Below are 25,262 nucleotides of genomic sequence, written 5' to 3' on the forward strand. Positions count from 1 at the left end.
GTTGTATGGTTGATATATACTTTGTTAAATTATCACCAACATATGTATGTTTACATATCCATGTATGGTTTATATTTTGCAGATCTTCGGTAACAGGAGACTCATCACCAACTGCTTCTGTGTTGGTGTGACGGTCCACTTCTAGGAGCTGACCAGAGGACCACGGCCACCGACCACATATGTTTTTGTTGAAGATGAGGCTTCTCCTTTTTGGAAAAAAAACAGTTATCAGTGCAACACAATTGCTCATTCAAGAGTCAGCCACCTATTTTAACAAAGCATAGGTTCTTGCATATATATTTCATCTCTGCAATAAAACAAAGCTGTGTTCAACTCAATTTGTTGATATTTTGCAAAGTGCTTTTGATTTTATTTTTTTTCTGTGAATCCATTTTTCACAAAAAGAAATGTTCATTGTCAAACACTTTATTTGCAAAAATAAAGTAACCCCATTCATTTATACTCATTCAATACACACAGAATCACAGTCAAACTTGAAGTGAACTACGTAGGTGTGTTTTGAAGGATCTTCCTCAGAGGGACGAGGGTCAAGAGAGGCGGAGGAAGTGGGGCGGCATCCGGTTCTTTAATGAAAGTGGCTACAAAGAAAATAAATGAAAGTGGCTACAAAGAAAACAAATGAAGGGTCCAAATGGTTTCAGTCAGCTGTTGTTTTGCTTGGTAAAGTAACATGTACATTTTAAATTTATGTGGAACCTGGAAGGAACGAGGACCTTGAAAACTGTCCCTTCTTCTGAGCTGGGTTTGTGGAGGGAGTACATTAGTAGATGTTTGAGCTCAGCTTCAGCATCGGGGGACCCCTTCCTCTGTTGGTCTCTTCCATCGGTGTCCTGCACATAATGAAAGTTGAGTCCAATTACATGCCATAGTGATGAGTACGAATAAATAAAATCTGTATAGGACAGCAATAGTTAACCTAAAGCAAGTCATGTCACTATGACAGTGCTTGAATGATGTAGAACAATAACATTTAATAAAAAAAATAGAATAATGCTAGAAAATACTATTTCTACATACATCAGGAGCAGCAGTGGATGACAAGGGCCAGGAGGAAGGTCCATCCTCCTCCTCATCATCATCACCAACATCATGAGTGGATCCATCCTCCTCCTCTCCTTAATGACAGCATAGCTTGATTACATTATTGTACAAGCTATACAGAAAAAAGCTATACAGAAAGCTACATACATTTTTATATTTATATATTAATCTAGTATTCAGAATATCCCCACTAAATGAACGTGCAAACCTACCTGCTACCTTGCTGCTGCAGCTGCTGCTGCCTCTCCACTCATGTTCACCGAGGTCTCTCTTGGAGATGAAGGGCTCCAGAAGAGAGAGGACGGTGAAGAACGCTCACTTCACGGCACTACAGTAGATGCCGCTGACCACTCCGCTCCTCGGTCACCGTCCTCCCCTCATATAAACAGACCCTTCAGGACGTCTCATCTGAATTTAATTAAATCAGAAACAGCACTTATTTATCCCGTCACCATACATACGTAGTTTCTACCGTCGCAGCGGTGCATTCGCCTCGTAAACTCGGTGGACATTGCGTTTAGGCGAACATAACTTTAGTAAACTTACGTAAATAAAGGTCTCAACTCACCAGGAACGCCACCGTTGTGGCGAACTTTCCCTCCGGACAAGATTCTTCCTATTTATGTTCCGGTGGAAATTTAAAAAATGCACGATTTGAGCCACTCTCAGGACGGCGGAAAGTCTGCTTGTAAACAACCGCAGCGATTTGCTTCTCCTCCGCAGGGACACGTCACTCGCGGATCTGGTCTCTGATTGGTCAACGCTCCGCAGGTGGTGAACTTCTGCGACTGTCGCTGTACCCCAGTTGTGTCGTCTTGAGTAGCCGGAGTCGCCGTATGTAGCTCAAATCTTGTAGTGTTGCACACCCCAGTCGCGTCGCTGCCATGTTGGTCGCCGCTGGTCGCCGTCAGTCGCCCAACCCCATTGACTTTCTATGCAAATCAGTCGTGTCGCTCGCGGAAGTCGCGTTTGGTCTGTACGTACAGTGAGATAAGGTGGGTTCCGGAACACCAAACATAAAAATGTTGGTAACTTTGGAAAAACACTTCAGACAGCTTAGATATGATGTGCAACTACTAGAAAGAGCCTTTCTGCTACAGTGGGTGGTTAAAATTTCATGTTCTGAAGCTTTCCTTCAAAGTTATGGCACAATGCAGAAAACGCGTTTTCAGCCTGAGACAAGGTGGGTTCCGGAACGCCAAACATAAAAATGTTGATAACTTTGGAAAAACACTTCAGACAGCTTAGATTTGATGTGCAACTACTAGAAAGACCCTTTCTGCTATAGTGGGAGGTGAACATTTCATGTTCTGAAGCTTCCCTGCAAAGTTATGGCACAATGCAGAAAACGCGTTTTCAGCTTGAGATAAGGTGAGTTCCGGAACGCCAAACATAAAAATGTTGATAACTTTCGAAAAACACTTCAGACAGCTTAGATTTGATGTGCAAATACTAGAAAGACCCTTTCTGCTATAGTGGGAGGTGAAAATTTCATGTTCTGAATCTTCCCTGCAAAGTTATGGGACAATGCAGAAAACGATTTTTCATCCTGAGATAAGGTCGATTCCGGAACGCCAAAGGTAAAAATGTTGATAACTTTCGAAAAACACTTCAGACAGCATAGATTTGATGTGCAACTACTACAAAGACCCTTTCTGATATAGTGGGAAGTGAAAATTTCATGTTCTGAAGCTTCCCTGCAAAGTTATGGGATAAAGCAGAAAACGCGTTTTCAGCCTGAGATAAGGTGGGTTCCGGAACGCCAAACATAAAAATGTTGATAGCTTTGGAAAAACACTTCAGACAGCTTATATTTGAAGTGCAACTACTAGAAAGACCCTTTCTGCTATAGTGGGAGCTGAAAATTTCATGCTCTGATGCTTCCCTGCAAAGTTAAGGAACAATGCAGAAAACGCGTTTTCAGCCTTAGATAAGGTGGGTTCCGGAACACCAAACATAAAAATGTTGGTAACTTTGGAAAAACACTTCAGACAGCTTAGATATGATGTGCAACTACTAGAAAGAGCCTTTCTGCTACAGTGGGTGGTTAAAATTTCATGTTCTGAAGCTTTGCTTCAAAGTTATGGCACAATGCAGAAAACGCGTTTTCAGCCTGAGACAAGGTGGGTTCCGGAACGCCAAACATAAAAATGTTGATAACTTTGGAAAAACACTTCAGACAGCTTAGATTTGATGTGCAACTACTAGAAAGACCCTTTCTGCTATAGTGGGAGGTGAACATTTCATTTTCTGAAGCTTCCCTGCAAAGTTATGGCACAATGCAGAAAACGCGTTTTCAGCTTGAGATAAGGTGAGTTCCGGAACGCCGAACATAAAAATGTTGATAACTTTCGAAAAACACTTCAGACAGCTTAGATTTGATGTGCAAATACTAGAAAGACCCTTTCTGCTAGAGTGGGAGGTGAAAATTTCATGTTCTGAATCTTCCCTGTAAAGTTATGGGACAATGCAGAAAACGATTTTTCATCCTGAGATAAGGTCGATTCCGGAACGCCAAAGGTAAAAATGTTGATAACTTTCGAAAAACACTTCAGACAGCATAGATTTGATGTGCAACTAGTAGAAAGACCCTTTCTGCTATAGTGGGACGTGAAAATTTCATGTTCTGAAGCTTCCCAGCAAAGTTATGGCACAATGCCGAAAACGCGTTTTCAGCCTGAGATAAGGTGGGTTCCGGAACGCCAAATATAAAAATGTTGATAACATTGGAAAAACACTTCAGACAGCTTAGATTTGATGTGCAACTACTACAAAGACCCTTTCTGATATAGTGGGAAGTGAAAATTTCATGTTCTGAAGCTTCCCTGCAAAGTTATGGGATAATGCAGAAAACGCGTTTTCAGCCTGAGATAAGGTGGGTTCCGGAACGCCAAACATAAAAATGTTGATAGCTTTGGAAAAACACTTCAGACAGCTTATATTTGAAGTGCAACTACTACAAAGACCCTTTCTGCTATAGTGGGAGCTGAAAATTTCATGTTCTGATGCTTCCCTGCAAAGTTAAGGAACAATGCAGAAAACGCGTTTTCAGCCTTAGATAAGGTGGGTTCCGGAACACCAAACATAAAAATGTTGATAACTTTGGAAAAACACTTCAGACAGCTTAGATATGATGTGCAACTACTAGAAAGAGCCTTTCTGCTACAGTGGGTGGTTAAAATTTCATGTTCTGAAGCTTTCCTTCAAAGTTATGGCACAATGCAGAAAACGCGTTTTCAGCCTGAGACAAGGTGGGTTCCGGAACGCCAAACATAAAAATGTTGATAACTTTGGAAAAACACTTCAGACAGCTTAGATTTGATGTGCAACTACTAGAAAGACCCTTTCTGCTATAGTGGGAGGTGAACATTTCATGTTCTGAAGCTTCCCTGCAAAGTTATGGCACAATGCAGAAAACGCGTTTTCAGCTTGAGATAAGGTGAGTTCCGGAACGCCAAACATAAAAATGTTGATAACTTTCGAAAAACACTTCAGACAGCTTAGATTTGATGTGCAAATACTAGAAAGACCCTTTCTGCTATAGTGGGAGGTGAAAATTTCATGTTCTGAATCTTCCCTGCAAAGTTATGGGACAATGCAGAAAACGATTTTTCATCCTGAGATAAGGTCGATTCCGGAACGCCAAAGGTAAAAATGTTGATAACTTTCGAAAAACACTTCAGACAGCATAGATTTGATGTGCAACTAGTAGAAAGACCCTTTCTGCTATAGTGGGACGTGAAAATTTCATGTTCTGAAGCTTCCCAGCAAAGTTATGGCACAATGCCGAAAACGCGTTTTCAGCCTGAGATAAGGTGGGTTCCGGAACGCCAAACATAAAAATGTTGATAACTTTGGAAAAACACTTCAGACAGCTTCGATTTGATGTGCAACTACTAGAAAGACCCTTTCTACTATAGTGCGAGGTGAACATTTCATGTTCTGAAGCTTCCCTGAGAAGTTATGGCACAATGCAGAAAATGCGTTTTCAGCCTGAGATAAGGTGGTTTCCAAGACGCCAAACGTAAAAATGTTGATTACTTTGGAACAACACTTCTGACAGCTTAGATTTAATGTGCAACTACTAGAAAGACCCTTTCTCCTATAGTGGGAGGTGAAATTTTCATTTTCTGAAGCTTCCCTGCAAAGTTATGGCACAATGCGTAAAACGCGTTTTCAGCCTGAGATAAGGTGGGTTCCGGAACGCCAAACATAAAAATGTTGATAAGTTTCGAAAAACACTTCAGACAGCTTAGATTTGATGGGCAACTACTAGAAAGACCCTTTCTGCTATAGTGGGAGGTCAAAATTTCATGTTCTGAAGCTTCCCATGGAAAGTTATGGGACAATGCAGAAAACGATTTTTCATCCTGAGATTTGGTCGATTATGGAACGCGAAACATAAAAATGTTCAGAACTTTCGAAAAACACTTCAGATAGCTTAGATTTGATGTGCAACTACTAGAAAGACCCTTTCTGCTATAGTGGGACCTGAAAATTTCATGTTCTGAAGCTTCCCTGCAAAGTTATGGCACAATGCAGAAAACGCGTTTTCAGCTTGTGATAACGTGGGTTCCGGAACGCCAAACATAAAAATGTTGATAACTTTGGAAAAACACTTCAGACAGCTTAGATTTGATGTGCAACTACTAGAAAGACCGTTTCTGCTATGGTGGGAGGTGAACATTTCATGTTCGGAAGCTTCCCTGCAAAGTTATGGTACAATGCAGAAAACGCGTTTTCAGCTTGAGATAAGGTCGATCCCGGAACGCCAAACATAAAAATGTTGATAACTTTCGAAAAACACTTCAGACAGCTTAGATTTGATGTGCAAATACTAGAAAGACCCTTTCTGCTATAGTGGGACGTGAAAATTTCATGTTCTGAAGCTTCCCTGCAAAGTTATGGGACAATGCAGAAGACGATTTTTCATCCTGAGATAAGGTCGATTCCGGAAAGCCAAACATAAAAATGTTGATAACTTTCGAAAAACACTTCAGACAGCATAGATTTGATGTGCAACTACGAGAAAGACCCTTTTTGCTATAGTGGGACGTGAAAATTTCATGTTCGGAAGCTTCCCAGCAAAGTTATGGCACAATGCCGAAAACGCGTTTTCAGCCTGAGATAAGGTGGGTTCGGAACGCCAAACATAAAAATGTTGATAACTTTGGAAAAACATTTCAGACAGCTTAGATTTGATGTGCAACTACTAGAAAGACCCTTTCTGCTATAGTGGGAGGTGAACATTTCATGTTCTGAATCTTCCCTGAGAAGTTATGGCACAATGCAGAAAACGCGTTTTCAGCCTGAGATAAGGTCGATTCCGGAACGCCAAACATAAAAATGTTGATAACTTTCGAAAAACACTTCAGACAGCTTAGATTTGATGTGCAACTACTAGAAAGACCCTTTCTGCTATAGTGGGAGGTGAAAATTTCATGTTCTGAAGCTTCCCTGACAAGTTATGGCACAATGCAGAAAACGCGTTTTCAGCCTGAGATAAGGTGGTTTCCAAAACGCCAAACTTAAAAATGTTGATTACTTTGGAACAACACTTCTGACAGCTTAGATTTAATGTGCAACTACTAGAAAGACCCTTTCTGCTATAGTGGGAGGTGAAAATTTCATTTTCTGAAGCTTCCCTGCAAAGTTATGGCACAATGCCGAAAACGCGTTTTCAGCCTGAGATAAGGTGGGTTCCGGAACGCCAAACATAAAAATGTTGATAACTTTGGAAAAACATTTCAGACAGCTTAGATTTGATGTGCAACTACTAGAAAGACCCTTTCTGCTATAGTGGGAGGTGAACATTTCATGTTCTGAATCTTCCCTGAGAAGTTATGGCACAATGCAGAAAACGCGTTTTCAGCCTGAGATAAGGTCGATTCCGGAACGCCAAACATAAAAATGTTGATAACTTTCGAAAAACACTTCAGACAGCTTAGATTTGATGTGCAACTACTAGAAAGACCCTTTCTGCTATAGTGGGAGGTGAAAATTTCATGTTCTGAAGCTTCCCTGACAAGTTATGGCACAATGCAGAAAACGCGTTTTCAGCCTGAGATAAGGTGGTTTCCAAAACGCCAAACTTAAAAATGTTGATTACTTTGGAACAACACTTCTGACAGCTTAGATTTAATGTGCAACTACTAGAAAGACCCTTTCTGCTATAGTGGGAGGTGAAAATTTCATTTTCTGAAGCTTCCCTGCAAAGTTATGGCACAATGCGTAAAACGCGTTTTCAGCCTGAGATAAGGTCGATTCCGGAATGCCAAACATAAAAATGTTGATAACTTTGGAAAAACACTTCAGACAGCTTAGATTTGATGTGCAACTACTAGAAAGACCCTTTCTGCTATAGTGGGAGGTGAAAATTTCATGTTCTGAAGCTTCCCTGCAAAGTTATTGGACAATGCAGAAAACGATTTTTCATCCTGAGATAAAGTCGATTCCGGAACGCCAAACGTGAAAATGTTGATAACTTTCGAAAAACACTTCAGACAGCTTAGATTTGATGTGCAAATACTAGAAAGACCCTTTCTGCTATAGTGGGAGGTGAACATTTCATTTTCTGAAGCTTCCCTGCAAAGTTATGGCACTATGCAGAAAACGCGTTTTCAGCTTGAGATAAGGTGGGTTCCGGAACGCCAAACATAAAAATGTTGATAACTTTGGAAAAACACTTCAGACAGCTTAGATTTGATGTGCAGCTACTAGAAAGACCCTTTCTGCTATAGTGGGAGGTGAACATTTCATGTTCTGAAGCTTCCCTGAGAATTAATGGCACAATGCAGAAAACGCGTTTTCAGCCTGAGATAAGGAGGTTTCCATAAACGCCAAACGTAAAAATGTTGATTACTTTGGAACAACACTTCAGACAGCTTAGATTTGATGTGCAACTACTAGAAAGACCCATTCTGCTATAGTGGGAGGTGAAATTTTCATTTTCTGAAGCTTCCCTGCAAAGTTATGGCACAATGCGTAAAACGCGTTTTCAGCCTGAGATAAGGTCGATTCCGGAACGCCAAACATAAAAATGTTGATAACTTTCGAAAAACACTTCAGACAGCTTAGATTTGATGTGCAACTACTAGAAAGACCCTTTCTGCTATAGTGGGACGTGAACATTTCATGTTCTGAAGCTTCCCTGAGAAGTTATGGCGCAATGCAGAAAACGCGTTTTCAGCCTGAGATAAGGTGGTTTCCAAAACGCCAAACGTAAAAATGTTGATTACTTTGGAACAACACTTCTGAGAGCTTAGATTTAATGTGCAACTACTAGAAAGACCGTTTCTGCTATAGTGGGAGGTGAAAATTTCATTTTCTGAAGCTTCCCATGGAAAGTTATGGGACAATGCAGAAAACGATTTTTCATCCTGAGATAAGGTCGATTACGGAACGCGAAACATAAAAATGTTCATAACTTTCGAAAAACACTTCAGACAGCTTAGATTTGATGTGCAACAACGAGAAAGACCCTTTCTGCTTTAGTGGGAGGTGAAAATTTCATGTTCTGAAGCTTCCCTGCAAAGTTATGGGACAATGCAGAAAACGATTTTTCATCCTGAGATAAAGTCGATTCCGGAACGCCAAACGTGAAGATGTTGATAACTTTCGAAAAACACTTCAGACAGCTTAGATTTGATGTGCAATTACTAGAAAGACCCTTTCTGCTATAGTGGGACCAGAAAATTTCATGTTCTGAAGCTTCCCAGCAAAGTTATGGCACAATGCCGAAAATGCGTTTTCAGCCTGAGATAAGGTGGGTTCCGGAACGCCAAACATAAAAATGTTGATAACTTTGGAAAAACACTTCAGACAGCTTAGATTTGATGTGCAACTACTAGAAAGACCCTTTCTGCTATAGTGGGAGGTGAACATTTCATGTTCTGAAGCTTCCCTGCAAAGTTATGGCACTATGCAGAAAACGCGTTTTCAGCTTGAGATAAGGTGGGTTCCGGAACGCCAAACTTAAAAATTTTGATAACTTTCGAAAAACACTTCAGACAGCTTAGATTTGATGTGCAGCTACTAGAAAGACCCTTTCTGCTATAGTGGGACGTGAACATTTCATGTTCTGAAGCTTCCCTGAGAAGTTATGGCGCAATGCAGAAAACGCGTTTTCAGCCTGAGATAAGGCGGTTTCCAAAACGCCAAACGTAAAAATGTTGATTACTTTGGAACAACACTTCTGACAGCTTAGATTTAATGTGCAACTACTAGAAAGACCCTTTCTGCTATAGTGGGAGGCGAAAATTTCATGTCCTGAAGCTTCCCTGCAAAGTTATGGCACAATGCGTAAAACGCGTTTTCAGCCTGAGATAAGGTCGATTCCGGAACGCCAAACATAAAAATGTTGATAACTTTCGAAAAACACTTCAGACAGCTTAGATTTGATGTGCAACTACTAGAAAGACCCTTTCTGCTATAGTGGGAGGTCAAAATTTCATGTTCTGAAGCTTCCCATGGAAAGTTATGGGACAATGCAGAAAACGATTTTTCATCCTGAGATAAGGTCGATTACGGGACGCGAAACATAAAAATGTTCATAACTTTTGAAAAACACTTCAGACAGCTTAGATTTGATGTGCAACTACGAGAAAGACCCTTTCTGCTATAGTGGGAGGTGAAAATTTCAAGTTCTGAAGCTTCCCTGCAAATTTATTGGACAATGCAGAAAATGATTTTTCATCCTGAGATAAGGTCGATTCCGGAACGCCAAAGGTAAAAATGTTGATAACTTTCGAAAAACACTTCAGACAGCTTAGATTTGATGTGCAACTACTAGAAAGACCCTTTCTGCTATAGTGGGAGGTGAACTTTTCATGTTCTGAAGCTTCCCTGCAAAGTTATGGCACTATGCAGAAACCGCGTTTTCAGCTTGAGATAAGGTGGGTTCCGGAACGCCAAACATAAAAATGTTGATAACTTTGGAAAAACACTTCAGACAGCTTAGATTTGATGTGCAACTACTAGAAAGACCCTTTCTGCTATAGTGGGAGGTGAACATTTCATGTTCTGAAGCTTCCCTGAGAAGTTATGGCACAATGCAGAAAACGCGTTTTCAGCCTGAGATAAGGAGGTTTCCAAAACGCCAAACGTAAAAATGTTGATTACTTTGGAACAACACTTCAGACAGCTTAGATTTGATGTGCAACTACTAGAAAGACCCTTTCTGCTATAGTGGGAGGTGAAAATTTCATTTTCTGAAGCTTCCCTGCAAAGTTATGGCACAATGCGTAAAACGCGTTTTCAGCCTGAGATAAGGTCGATTCCGGAACGCCAAACATAAAAATGTTGATAACTTTCGAAAAACACTTCAGACAGCTTAGATTTGATGTGCAACTACTAGAAAGACCCTTTCTGCTATAGTGGGAGGTCAAAATTTCATGTTCTGAAGCTTCCCATGGAAAGTTATGGGACAATGCAGAAAACGATTTTTCATCCTGAGATAAGGTCGATTACGGGACGCGAAACATAAAAATGTTCATAACTTTTGAAAAACACTTCAGACAGCTTAGATTTGATGTGCAACTACGAGAAAGACCCTTTCTGCTATAGTGGGAGGTGAAAATTTCAAGTTCTGAAGCTTCCCTGCAAATTTATGGGACAATGCAGAAAATGATTTTTCATCCTGAGATAAGGTCGATTCCGGAACGCCAAAGGTAAAAATGTTGATAACTTTCGAAAAACACTTCAGACAGCTTAGATTTGATGTGCAACTACTAGAAAGACCCTTTCTGCTATAGTGGGAGGTGAACTTTTCATGTTCTGAAGCTTCCCTGCAAAGTTATGGCACTTTGCAGAAAACGCGTTTTCAGCTTGAGATAAGGTGGGTTCCGGAACGCCAAACATAAAAATGTTGATAACTTTGGAAAAACACTTCAGACAGCTTAGATTTGATGTGCAACTACTAGAAAGACCCTTTCTGCTATAGTGGGAGGTGAACATTTCATGTTCTGAAGCTTCCCTGAGAAGTTATGGCACAATGCAGAAAACGCGTTTTCAGCCTGAGATAAGGAGGTTTCCAAAACGCCAAACGTAAAAATGTTGATTACTTTGGAACAACACTTCAGACAGCTTAGATTTGATGTGCAACTACTAGAAAGACCCTTTCTGCTATAGTGGGAGGTGAAAATTTCATTTTCTGAAGCTTCCCTGCAAAGTTATGGCACAATGCGTAAAACGCGTTTTCAGCCTGAGATAAGGTCGATTCCGGAAGGCCAAACATAAAAATGTTGATAACTTTCGAAAAACACTTCAGACAGCTTAGATTTGATGTGCAACTACGAGAATGACCCTTTCTGCTATAGTGGGAGGTCAAAATTTCATGTTCTGAAGCTTCCCTGCAAAGTTATGGGACAATGCAGAAAACAATTTTTCATCCTGAGATGAAGTCGATTCCGGAACGCCAAAGGTAAAAATGTTGATAACTTTCGAAAAACACCTCAGACAGCTTAGATTTGATGTGCAACTACTAGAAAGACCCTTTCTGCTATAGTGGGAGGTGAACTTTTCATGTTCTGAAGCTTCCCTGCAAAGTTATGGCACTATGCAGAAACCGCGTTTTCAGCTTGAGATAAGGTGGGTTCCGGAACGCCAAACATAAAAATGTTGATAACTTTGGAAAAACACTTCAGACAGCTTAGATTTGATGTGCAACTACTAGAAAGACCCTTTCTGCTATAGTGGGAGGTGAACATTTCATGTTCTGAAGCTTCCCTGAGAAGTTATGGCACAATGCAGAAAACGCGTTTTCAGCCTGAGATAAGGAGGTTTCCAAAACGCCAAACGTAAAAATGTTGATTACTTTGGAACAACACTTCAGACAGCTTAGATTTGATGTGCAACTACTAGAAAGACCCTTTCTGCTATAGTGGGAGGTGAAAATTTCATTTTCTGAAGCTTCCCTGCAAAGTTATGGCACAATGCGTAAAACGCGTTTTCAGCCTGAGATAAGGTCGATTCCGGAACGCCAAACATAAAAATGTTGATAACTTTCGAAAAACACTTCAGACAGCTTAGATTTGATGTGCAACTACTAGAAAGACCCTTTCTGCTATAGTGGGAGGTCAAAATTTCATGTTCTGAAGCTTCCCATGGAAAGTTATGGGACAATGCAGAAAACGATTTTTCATCCTGAGATAAGGTCGATTACGGGACGCGAAACATAAAAATGTTCATAACTTTTGAAAAACACTTCAGACAGCTTAGATTTGATGTGCAACTACGAGAAAGACCCTTTCTGCTATAGTGGGAGGTGAAAATTTCAAGTTCTGAAGCTTCCCTGCAAATTTATGGGACAATGCAGAAAATGATTTTTCATCCTGAGATAAGGTCGATTCCGGAACGCCAAAGGTAAAAATGTTGATAACTTTCGAAAAACACTTCAGACAGCTTAGATTTGATGTGCAACTACTAGAAAGACCCTTTCTGCTATAGTGGGAGGTGAACTTTTCATGTTCTGAAGCTTCCCTGCAAAGTTATGGCACTTTGCAGAAAACGCGTTTTCAGCTTGAGATAAGGTGGGTTCCGGAACGCCAAACATAAAAATGTTGATAACTTTGGAAAAACACTTCAGACAGCTTAGATTTGATGTGCAACTACTAGAAAGACCCTTTCTGCTATAGTGGGAGGTGAACATTTCATGTTCTGAAGCTTCCCTGAGAAGTTATGGCACAATGCAGAAAACGCGTTTTCAGCCTGAGATAAGGAGGTTTCCAAAACGCCAAACGTAAAAATGTTGATTACTTTGGAACAACACTTCAGACAGCTTAGATTTGATGTGCAACTACTAGAAAGACCCTTTCTGCTATAGTGGGAGGTGAAAATTTCATTTTCTGAAGCTTCCCTGCAAAGTTATGGCACAATGCGTAAAACGCGTTTTCAGCCTGAGATAAGGTCGATTCCGGAAGGCCAAACATAAAAATGTTGATAACTTTCGAAAAACACTTCAGACAGCTTAGATTTGATGTGCAACTACGAGAATGACCCTTTCTGCTATAGTGGGAGGTCAAAATTTCATGTTCTGAAGCTTCCCTGCAAAGTTATGGGACAATGCAGAAAACAATTTTTCATCCTGAGATGAAGTCGATTCCGGAACGCCAAACGTAAAAATGTTGATAACTTTCGAAAAACACTTCAGACAGCTTAGATTTTATGTGCAACTACTAGAAAGACCCTTTCTGCTAAAGTGGGACGTGAAAATTTCATGTTCTGAAGCTTCCCTCCAAAGTTACGGCACAATGCCGTAAACGCGTTTTCAGCCTGAGATAAGGTGGGTTCCGGAACGCCAAACATAAAATTGTTGATAACTTTGGAAAAACACTTCAGACACTTAGATTTGATGTGCAACTACTAGAAATACCCTTTCTGCTAAAGTGGGACATGAAAAGTTCATGTTCTGAAGCTTCCCTGCAAAGTTATGGCACAATGCAGAAAACGCGTTTTCAGCCTGAGATAAGGTGGTTTCCAAAACGCCAAACGTAAAAATGTTGATAACTTTAGAGAAACACTTCTGACAGCTTAGATTTATTGTGCAACTACTAGAAAGACCCTTTCTGCTATAGTGGGAGGTGAAAATTTCATTTTCTGAAGCTTCCCTGCAAAGTTATGGCACAATGCGTAAAACGCGTTTTCAGCCTGAGATAAGGTCGATTCCGGAACGCCAAACATAAAAATGTTGATAACTTTCGAAAAACACTTCAGACAGCTTAGATTTGATGTGCAACTACTAGAAAGACCCTTTCTGCTATAGTGGGAGGTCAAAATTTCATGTTCTGAAACTTCCCATATAAAGTTATGGGACAATGCAGAAAACGATTTTTCATCCTGAGATAAGGTCGATTACGGAACGCGAAACATAAAAATGTTCATAACTTTCGAAAAACACTTCAGACAGCTTAGATTTGATGTGCAACTACTAGAAAGACCCTTTCTGCTATAGTGGGAGGTTAAATTTTCATGTTCGGAAGATTCCCTGCAAAGTTATGGCACAATGCCGAAAACGCGTTTTCAGCCTGAGATAAGGTGGGTTCCGGAACGCCAAACATAAAAATGTTGATAATTTTGGAAAAACACTTCAGACAGCTTAGATTTGATGTGCAACTACTAGAAAGACCCTTTCTGCTATAGTGGGAGGTGAACATTTCATGTTCTGAAGCTTCCCTGCAATGTTATGGCACAATGCGTAAAACGCGTTTTCAGCCTAAAATAAGGTCGATTCCAGAACGCCAAACATAAAAATGTTGATAACTTTGGAAAAACACATCAGACAGCTTAGATTTGATGTGCAACTACTAGAAAGACCCTTTCTGGTACAGTGGGAGGTGAAAATTTCATGTTCTGAAGCTTCCCTGCAAAGTTATGGGACAATGCAGGAAGCGATTTTTCATCCTGAGATAAGGTCGATTCCGGAACGACAAACATAAAAATGTTGATAACTTTCGAAAAACACTTCAGACAGCTTAGATTTCATGTGCAACTATTAGAAAGACCCTTTCTGCTGTAGTGGGAGGTGAAAATTTCATGTTCTGAAGATTCCTTGCAAAGTTATGCCACAATGCAGGAAACGCGTTTTCAGCCTGAGATGAGGTCGATTCAGGAACACCAAACATAAAAATGTTGAAAACTTTCGAAAAACACTTCAGACAGCTTAGATTTGATGTGCAACTACTAGAAAGACCCTTTCTGCTATAGTGGGAGGTCAAAATTTCATGTTCTGAAGCTTCCCATGGAAAGTTATGGGACAATGCAGAAAACGATTTTTCATCCTGAGATAAGGTCGATTACGGGACGCGAAACATAAAAATGTTCATAAATTTTGAAAAACACTTCAGACAGCTTAGATTTGATGTGCAACTACTAGAAAGACCCTTTCTGCTATAGTGGGAGGTCAAAATTTCATGTTCTGAAGCTTCCCATGGAAAGTTATGGGACAATGCAGAAAACGATTTTTCATCCTGAGATAAGGTCGATTACGGGACGCGAGACATAAAAATGTTCATAACTTTTGAAAAACACTTCAGACAGCTTAGATTTGATGTGCAACTACGAGAAAGACCCTTTCTGCTATAGTGGGAGGTGAAAATTTCAAGTTCTGAAGCTTCCCTGCAAATTTATGGGACAATGCAGAAAATGATTTTTCATCCTGAGATAAGGTCGATTCCGGAACGCCAAAGGTAAAAATGTTGATAACTTTCGAAAAACACTTCAGACAGCTTAGATTTGATGTGCAACTACTAGAAAGACCCTTTCTGCTATAGTGGGAGGTGAACTTTTCATGTTCTGAAGCTTCCCTGCAAAGTTATGGCACTTTGCAGAAAACGCGTTTTCAGCTTGAGATAAGGTGGGTTCCGGAACGCCAAACATAAAAATGTTGATAACTTTGGAAAAACACTTCAGACAGCTTAGATTTGATGTGCAACTACTAGAAAGACCCTTTCTGCTATAGTGGGAGGTGAACATTTCATGTTCTGAAGCTTCCCTGAGAAGTTATGGCACAATGCAGAAAACGCGTTTTCAGCCTGAGATAAGGAGGTTTCCAAAACGCCAAACGTAAAAATGTTGATTACTTTGGAACAACACTTCAGACAGCTTAGATTTGATGTGCAACTACTAGAAAGACCCTTTCTGCTATAGTGGGAGGTGAAAATTTCATTTTCTGAAGCTTCCCTGCAAAGTTATGGCACAATGCGTAAAACGCGTTTTCAGCCTGAGATAAGGTCGATTCCGGAAGGCCAAACATAAAAATGTTGATAACTTTCGAAAAACACTTCAGACAGCTTAGATTTGATGTGCAACTACGAGAAAGACCCTTTCTGCTATAGTGGGAGGTCAAAATTTCATGTTCTGAAGCTTCCCTGCAAAGTTATGGGACAATGCAGAAAACAATTTTTCATCCTGAGATGAAGTCGATTCCGGAACGCCAAACCTAAAAATGTTGATAACTTTCGAAAAACACTTCAGACAGCTTAGATTTTATGTGCAACTACTAGAAAGACCCTTTCTGCTAAAGTGGGACGTGAAAATTTCATGTTCTGAAGCTTCCCTCCAAAGTTACGGCACAATGCCGTAAACGCGTTTTCAGCCTGAGATAAGGTGGGTTCCGGAACGCCAAACATAAAAATGTTGATAACTTTGGAAAAACACTTCAGACAGCTTAGATTTGATGTGCAACTGCTAGAAATACCCTTTCTGCTAAAGTGGGACATGAAAAGTTCATGTTCTGAAGCTTCCCTGCAAAGTTATGGCACAATGCAGAAAACGCGTTTTCAGCCTGAGATAAGGTGGTTTCCAAAACGCCAAACGTAAAAATGTTGATAACTTTAGAAAAACACTTCTGACAGCTTAGATTTATTGTGCAACTACTAGAAAGACCCTTTCTGCTATAGTGGGAGGTGAAAATTTCATTTTCTGAAGCTTCCCTGCAAAGTTATGGCACAATGCGTAAAACGCGTTTTCAGCCTGAGATAAGGTCGATTCCGGAACGCCAAACATAAAAATGTTGATAACTTTCGAAAAACACTTCAGACAGCTTAGATTTGATGTGCAACTACTAGAAAGACCCTTTCTGCTATAGTGGGAGGTTAAATTTTCATGTTCGGAAGATTCCCTGCAAAGTTATGGCACAATGCCGAAAACGCGTTTTCAGCCTGAGATAAGGTGGGTTCCGGAACGCCAAACATAAAAATGTTGATAATTTTGGAAAAACACTTCAGACAGCTTAGATTTGATGTGCAACTACTAGAAAGACCCTTTCTGCTATAGTGGGAGGTGAACATTTCATGTTCTGAAGCTTCCCTGCAATGTTATGGCACAATGCGTAAAACGCGTTTTCAGCCTAAAATAAGGTCGATTCCAGAACGCCAAACATAAAAATGTTGATAACTTTGGAAAAACACATCAGACAGCTTAGATTTGATGTGCAACTACTAGAAAGACCCTTTCTGGTACAGTGGGAGGTGAAAATTTCATGTTCTGAAGCTTCCCTGCAAAGTTATGGGACAATGCAGGAAGCGATTTTTCATCCTGAGATAAGGTCGATTCCGGAACGACAAACATAAAAATGTTGATAACTTTCGAAAAACACTTCAGACAGCTTAGATTTCATGTGCAACTACTAGAAAGACCCTTTCTGCTGTAGTGGGAGGTGAAAATTTCATGTTCTGAAGATTCCTTGCAAAGTTATGCCACAATGCAGGAAACGCGTTTTCAGCCTGAGATGAGGTCGATTCAGGAACACCAAACATAAAAATGTTGAAAACTTTCGAAAAACACTTCAGACAGCTTAGATTTGATGTGCAACTACTAGAAGGACCCTTTCTGCTATAGTGGGAGGTGAACATTTCATGTTCTGAAGCTTCCCTGCAAAGTTATGGCACAATGCAGAAAACGCGTTTTCAGCTTGAGATAAGGTGGGTTCCGGAACGCCAAACATAAAAATTTTGATAACTTTGGAAAAACACTTCAGACAGCTTAGATTTGATGTGCAACTACTAGAAAGACCCTTTCTGCTATAGTGGGAGGTGAACATTTCATGTTCTGAAGCTTCCCTGAGAAGTTATGGCACAATGCAGAAAACGCGTTTTCAGCCTGAGATAAGGTGGTTTCCGAAACGCCAAACGTAAAAATGTTGATAACTTTGGAACAACACTTCAGACAGCTTTGATTTAATGTGCAACTACTAGAAATACCCTTTCTGCTATAGTGGGAGGTGAAAATTTCATTTTCTGAAGCTTACCTGCAAAGTTATGGCACAATGCGTGAAACGCGTTTTCAGCCTGAGATAAGGTCGATTCCGGAACGCCAAACATAAAAATGTTGATAACTTTGGAAAAACCCTTCAGACAGCTTACATTTGATGTGCAACAACTAGAAAGACCCTTTCTGCTATAGTGGGAGGTGAACATTTCATGTTCTGAAGCTTCAATGCAAAGTTATGGGACAATGCAGATAGCGATTTTTCATCCTGAGATAAGGTCGATTCCGGAACGCCAAACATAAAAATGTTGATAACTTTCGAAAAACACTTCAGACAGCTTAGATTTTATGTGCAACTACTAGAAAGACCCTTTCTGCTGTAGTGGGACCTGAAAATTTCATGTTCTGAAGCTTCCCTGCAAAGTTATGGCACAATGCCGAAAACGCGTTTTCAGTCTGAGATAAGGTGGGTTCCGGAACGCTAAACATGAAAATGTTGATAATTTTGGAAAAACACTTCAGACAGCTTAGATTTGATGTGCAACTACTAGAAAGACCCTTTCTGCTATAGTGGGAGGAAAACATTTCATGTTCTGAAGCTTCCCTGCAAAGTTATGGCACAATGCAGAAAACGCGTTTTCAGCTTGAGATAAGGTGGGTTCCGGAACGCCAAACATAAAAATTTTGATAACTTTGGAAAAACACTTCAGACAGCTTAGATTTGATGTGCAACTACTAGAAAGACCCTTTCTGCTATAGTGGGAGGTGAACATTTCATGTTCTGAAGCTTCCCTGAGAAGTTATGGCACAATGCAGAAAACGCGTTTTCAGCCTGAGATAAGGTGGTTTCCGAAACGCCAAACGTAAAAATGTTGATAACTTTGGAACAACACTTCAGACAGCTTAGATTTAATGTGCAACTACTAGAAATACCCTTTCTGCTATAGTGGGAGGTGAAAATTTCATTTTCTGAAGCTTACCTGCAAAGTTATGGCACAATGCGTGAAACGCGTTTTCAGCCTGAGATAAGGTCGATTCCGGAACGCCAAACATAAAAATGTTGATAACTTTGGAAAAACACTTCAGACAGCTTACATTTGATGTGCAACAACGAGAAAGACCCTTTCTGCTATAGTGGGAGGTGAACATTTCATGTTCTGAAGCTTCCCTGCCAAGTTATGGGACAATGCAGAAAGCGATTTTTCATCCTGAGATAAGGTCGATTCCGGAACGCCAAACATAAAAATGTTGATAACTTTCGAAAAACACTTCAGACAGCTTAGATTTAATGTGCAACTACGAGAAATACCCTTTCTGCTATAGTGGGAGGTGAACATTTCATGTTCTGAAGCTTCCCTGCAAAGTTATGGCACAATGCGTGAAACGCGTTTTCAGCCTAAGATAAGGTCGATTCCGGAACGCCAAACATAAAAATGTTGATAACTTTGGAAAAACACTTCAGACAGCTTAGATCTGCAACTACTAGAAAGACCCTTTCTGCTATAGTGGGAGGTTAAATTTTCATGTTCGGAAGCTTCCATGCAAAGTTATGGCACAATGCAGACAACGCGTTTTCAGCCTGAGATCAGAATCAGAATCAGAATCAGAATCAGAATCAAATTTATTGCCATGGTCAGTGGGGAGCCCACTGACTAGGAAAGTGCCTTGGAATAAAGTGCAACAAAAATAAGTAAATAAAAAATAAATAAATAAATAAATAAATAAATAAAAATAAAAAAATAAAAATAAAAATAAAAATAAAAATAAAAATAAATAAATAAATAAATAAATAAATAAATAAATAAAATAAAATAAATAGAATAACATAACAACAAGGCTGTTCACGAATTTAACAGTCTGACGGCCGAGGGGAAGAAGCTGTTCCTGTGACGGGAGGTTCTGGTCTGGATGGACCGTAGCCTCCTGCCAGAGGGAAGAGGAACAAACAGTCCATGTCCAGGGTGAGAAGGGTCGGCTCTGATCCGACCTGCACGTCTCTGGGTCCTAGAGACATACAGGTCCTGAAGAGGTGGCAGGCTGCAACCGATCACCTTCTCAGCAGAACGTACGATGCGCTGCAGTCTGCTCTTGTCCCTGGAGGTGGCACTGTTGTACCAGACGGTGATAGAGGAGGTGAGGATGGACTGGATGATGGCCGTGTAGAACTCCACCAGCAACTTCGTCGGCAGTCGTAGTTTTCGTAGCTGCCTCAGAAAGAACATTCTCTGCTGGGCCTTCCTGATGAGGGACCTGATGGTTGGCTCCCATTTGAGGTCCTCAGTGATGGTGGTTCCCAGGAAGCAGAAGGAGTCTACAATAGGTATAGGTGAACCAGCCAAAATGAGAGGGGACAGAGGAGCTGTTACTCTTCTGAAGTCCATGACCATCTCCACTGTCTTCTGAGCGTTGAGCTCCAGGTTGTTGTGGCTGCACCAAGACACCAGCCGCTCCACCTCCCTCCTGTAAGCCGACTCATCTCCATCTGAGATGAGCCCGATGATGGTGGTGTCGTCCGCAAACTTGATCAGCTTCACGGACTCGTGGCTGGAGGTGCAGCAGTTAGTGTACAGAGAGAAGAGCCATGGAGAGAGAACACAGCCCTGAGGAGACCCGATGTTGAGGGTCCGAGTGTCAGAGACAGTCGTCCCCAGCCGCACACGCTGACTCCGGCTGGTCAGGAAGTCTGTAATCCATCTGCAGAGGGAGTCAGGCACGTCCAGCTGGCGAAGCTTGTCTTCAAGCAGAGCTGGAAGAATTGTATTAAAGGCAGAGCTGAAGTCCACAAACAGGATCCTGGCATAGGTTCCTGGGGAGTCCAGATGCTCCAGAACGAAATGAAGGGCCTGGTTCACTGCATCGTCCACAGATCTGTTGGCTCTGTAGGCAAACTGCAATGAGTCCAGGTGAGAAGCAGTGATGGACTTCAGGTGAGAGAGAACCAGGCGCTCAAAGGACTTCATGACCACAGACGTCAGTGCCACCGGTCTGTAGTCATTCAGTCCTGTGATCCTGGTCTTCTTGGGAACAGGGATGATAGTGGTGGACTTAAAGCAGGCAGGTACATGACAGGACACCAAGGAAGCATTGAAGATGTCCGTGAACACTGGAGCCAGCTCAGCAGCACAATGATTCAGGATGGCAGGGGAAACTCTGTCCGGACCTGCCGCCTTCCGAAGGTTCAGCTTCCTGAACTGAGTGCGCACGTCTTGCTCCATGATGTCAAGAGAAAGAGGGGGGAGGTGAGGGGGTGGCTCATCAAAAGTGACTGTGGTCTTTGCTGTCTCAGTGACATCATTGCTCTTAGTTGTGTCACTAAGAGACAGCACAGTCCTTTGTTTTAAAGTGGAACTTGGGGCTGGAGAGACCACAGAGGTGTTGGTGCAAAATGGCTGCTCAAAGCGACAATAGAAGTTGTTGAGGTCCTGTGCAAGAGCGAGGTTGTTCAGAGTGTGGGGGGCACGTGGCTTGTAGTCAGTGAGCACCTTGAGCCCTCTCCACACCGCAGCCGAGTCATTGGCTGAGAACTGCTGCGTGAGTTTGTCAGAGTATGCTGCCTTAGCTTTCTTCAGCTCCCTCTGAAACCCATACTTCAGCTCTTTGTAGCAGTTCCTGTCCCCACTCTTGCGAGCTGCCTCCTTCTCCCGTCTGATCTGGCTGAGTTTAGCTGTGAACCAAGGTTTGTCATTTGCATAACTGACCTTGGTGCGCGTTGGAACTATGCACTCTTCACAGTAGTTGATCCATGAAGTCACAGTGTCTGTGTACTCATCCAGATTATTGGTCGCAGTCCTGAACACCTCCCAGTCTGTGGTCTCCATACAAGCCTGCAGCTCCTCCTTAGCTTCACTTGTCCAGATCTTCATGCTCCTCACAACAGGCTTTGCCAGCTTCAGCTTCTGCTTGTATGTAGGAACAAGATGAACCATCAAGTGGTCAGAGAGTCCCAGTGCAGCTCGAGGGAGGGCGGTATAAGAGTTGCGGAGCGCTGAGTAACAGTGATCCAGCACGCTCTGCTCTCTGGTGGGACATTTTACAACCTGCCTGTACCTGGGAAGCTCCTCACTCAGATTTGCCTTGTTGAAGTCACCAAGCACAATCACAGGAGAGTCCGGGAAAGTTCGCTCCACATGCAGGACCTGATCCGCGAGCGCACTCTGAGCCTCACGTACATCCGCGCTGGGCGGGATATATACGGCAGCCAGAATGAATGAAGCGAACTCACGTGGGGAGTAAAACGGCTTACAGTTGACGATCAGACATTCCAGAGAGGGAGAGCAGTGCTGGAAGATCACCGTCACGTCCGTACACCAGCGATTGTTGATGTAGAAACACACTCCTCCGCCTTTGGTTTTGCCGGTGAGCTCCGGAACCCGGTCCGCGCGGTGAAGCTGGAAACCCTCCAGATGAAGCGCAGTGTCCGGGATGAGATCGCTCAACCACGTCTCCGTGAAACACAAAACACAAGAGGAGGAGAAGTCTCTGTTCCGTCTCAACATCAGCGCCAGTTCATCCATCTTATTGCTGAGCGAGCGGACGTTGGAGAGTATTATCCCGGGAAGTGGAGTGCGCGATCCTCTTCGACGAAGGCGAACGAGCGCACCGGCACGTTTCCCTCTCCTCCTCAGTTTCTTCCGCCCCGCCAAAAGATGAACTAACTCCGCGACTGACACCAAAAATGCTGGTAGTAAGTCAGACGGAGTCATAGCCCTGATGTTCATCAACTGATCTCGTGTGTAAGAACACGCAGATGCTCCACCAAAACACAAAAATAAACAAAATAACATGCACGGTAATTCCAGGCCAGCCTTCGTCGGCGCCATCTTGAAACATGGAGATAAGATAAGAGATAAGGTCGATTCTGGAACGCCAAACGTAAAAATGTTGATAACTTTGGAAAAACATTTCAGACAGCTTAGATTTGATGTGCAACTACTAGAAAGACCCTTTCTGCTGTAGTGGGAGGTGAAAATTTCATGTTCTGAAGCTTCCCTGAGAAGTTATGGCACAATGCAGAAAACGCGTTTTCAGCCTGAGATAAGGTGGTTTCCGAAACGCCAAACGTTAAAATGTTGATAACTTTGGAAAAACATTTCAGACAGCTTAGATTTGATGTGCAACTACTAGAAAGACCCTTTCTGCTGTAGTGGGAGGTGAAAATGTCATGTTCTGAAGCTTCCCTGCAAAGTTATTGCACAATGTGTAAAACGCGTTTTCAGCCTAAGATAAGGTCGGATTCCGGAACGCCAAACATAAAAATGTTGATAAGCTTGGAAAAAAACTTCAGACAGCTTAGATTTGATGTGCAACTACTAGAAAGACCCTTTCGGCTATTGTGGGAGGCGAAAATTTCATGTCCTGAAGCTTCCTTGCAAAGTTATGGCACAATGCAGAAAACGCCTTTTCAGCCTGAGATAAGGTTGATTCCCGAACGATAAACATAAACATTTTCATAACTTTGGAAAAACACTTCAGACAGCTTACATTTGATGTGCAACTTCTAGAAAGACCTTTTCTGCTATAGTGGGAGGTGAACATTTCATGTTCTGATGCTTCCCTGAAAAGTTATGGCACAATGCGTAAAACGCGTTTTCAGCCTGAGATAAGGTCGATTCCGGAACGCCAAACATAAAAATGTTGATAACTTTGGAAAAACACTTCAGACAGCTTAGATTTGATGTGCAACTACTAGAAAGACCCTTTCTGCTATAGTGGGATGTGAACATTTCATGTTCTGAAGCTTCCCTGCAAAGTTATTGCACAATGCGTAAAACGCGTTTTCAGCCTAATATAAGGTCGATTCCGGAACGCCAAACATAAAAATGTTGATAACTTTGGAAAAGCACATCAGACAGCTTAGATTTGATTTGCAACTACTAAAAAGACCCTTTCTGCTATAGTGGGAAGTGAACATTTCATGTTCTGAAGCTTCCCTACAAAGTTATGGCACAATGCAGACAATGCGTTTTCAGCCTGAGATAAGGTTGATTTCCGAACGATAAACATAAAAATTTTCATAACTTTGGAAAAACACTTCAGACAGCTTAGATTTGATGTGCAAATACTAGAAAGACCCTTTTTGCTATAGTGGGAGGTGAAAATTTCATGTTCTGAATCTTCCCTGCAAAGTTATGGGACAATGCAGAAAACGATTTTTCAACCTGAGATAAGGTCGATTCCGGAACGCCAAATGTAAAAATGTTGATAACTTTCGAAAAACACTTCAGACAGCATAGATTTGATGTGCAACTAGTAGAAAGACCTTTTCTGCTATAGTGGGATGTGAAAATTTCATGTTCTGAAGCTTCCCAGCAAAGTTATGGCACAATGCCGAAAACGCGTTTTCAGCCTGAGATAAGGTGGGTTCCGGAACGCCAAACATAAAAATGTTGATAACTTTGGAAAAACACTTCAGACAGCTTAGATTTGATGTGCAACTACTAGAAAGACCCTTTCTACTATAGTGGGAGGTGAACATTTCATGTTCTGAAGCTTCCCTGAGAAGTTATGGCACAATGCAGAAAATGCGTTTTCAGCCTGAGATAAGGTGGTTTCCAAGACGCCAAACGTAAAAATGTTGATTACTTTGGAACAACACTTCTGACAGCTTAGATTTAATGTGCAACTACTAGAAAGACCCTTTCTGCTATAGTGGGAGGTGAAATTTTCATTTTCTGAAGCTTCCCTGCAAAGTTATGGCACAATGCGTAAAACGCGTTTTCAGCCTGAGATAAGGTGGGTTCCGGAACGCCAAACATAAAAATGTTGATAACTTTCGAAAAACACTTCAGACAGCTTAGATTTGATGTGCAACTACTAGAAAGACCCTTTCTGCTATAGTGGGAGGTCAAAATTTCATGTTCTGAAGCTTCCCATGGAAAGTTATGGGACAATGCAGAAAACGATTTTTCATCCTGAGATTTGGTCGATTACGGAACGCGAAACATAAAAATGTTCAGAACTTTCGAAAAACACTTCAGATAGCTTAGATTTGATGTGCAACTACTAGAAAGACCTTTTCTGCTATAGTGGGAGGTGAACATTTCATGTTCTGATGCTTCCCTGAAAAGTTATGGCACAATGCGTAAAACGCGTTTTCAGCTTGAGATAAGGTCGATTCCGGAACGCCAAACATAAAAATGTTGATAACCTTGGAAAAAAACTTCAGACAGCATAGATTTGATGTGCAACTACTAGAAAGACCCTTTCTGCTGTATTGGGAGGTGAAAATTTCATGTTCTGAAGATTCCCTGCAAAGTTAAGGAACAATGCAGAAAACGCGTTTTCAGCCTGAGATAAGGTCGATTCAGGAACACCAAACATAAAAATGTTGATAACTTTGGAAAAACACTTCAGACAGCTTAGATTTGATGTGCAACTACTACAAAGAGCCTTTCTGCTACAGTGGGTGGTTAAAATTTCATGTTCTGAAGCTTTCCTTCAAAGTTATGGCACAATGCAGAAAACGCGTTTTCAGCTTGAGATAAGGTGAGTTCCGG

General features: G+C 41.5%; 1 long non-coding RNA gene across 1 annotated transcript; it reads right to left on the minus strand.

Moving 5' to 3' along the window:
- Positions 1–677: 677 nt before the first annotated feature.
- On the minus strand, positions 678–1,721 carry LOC128767707 (uncharacterized). Its single transcript, XR_008416150.1, has 3 exons — positions 1,631–1,721; positions 1,275–1,470; positions 678–851 (listed from the first exon to the last, which is right to left on the minus strand). It is a non-coding gene; the product is annotated as an uncharacterized LOC128767707 (long non-coding RNA).
- Positions 1,722–25,262: the final 23,541 nt, after the last annotated feature.

This window comes from Synchiropus splendidus, chromosome 11, assembly GCF_027744825.2.
Source record: "Synchiropus splendidus isolate RoL2022-P1 chromosome 11, RoL_Sspl_1.0, whole genome shotgun sequence".
In the NCBI taxonomy this organism is placed as follows: Eukaryota; Metazoa; Chordata; class Actinopteri; order Syngnathiformes; family Callionymidae; genus Synchiropus; species Synchiropus splendidus.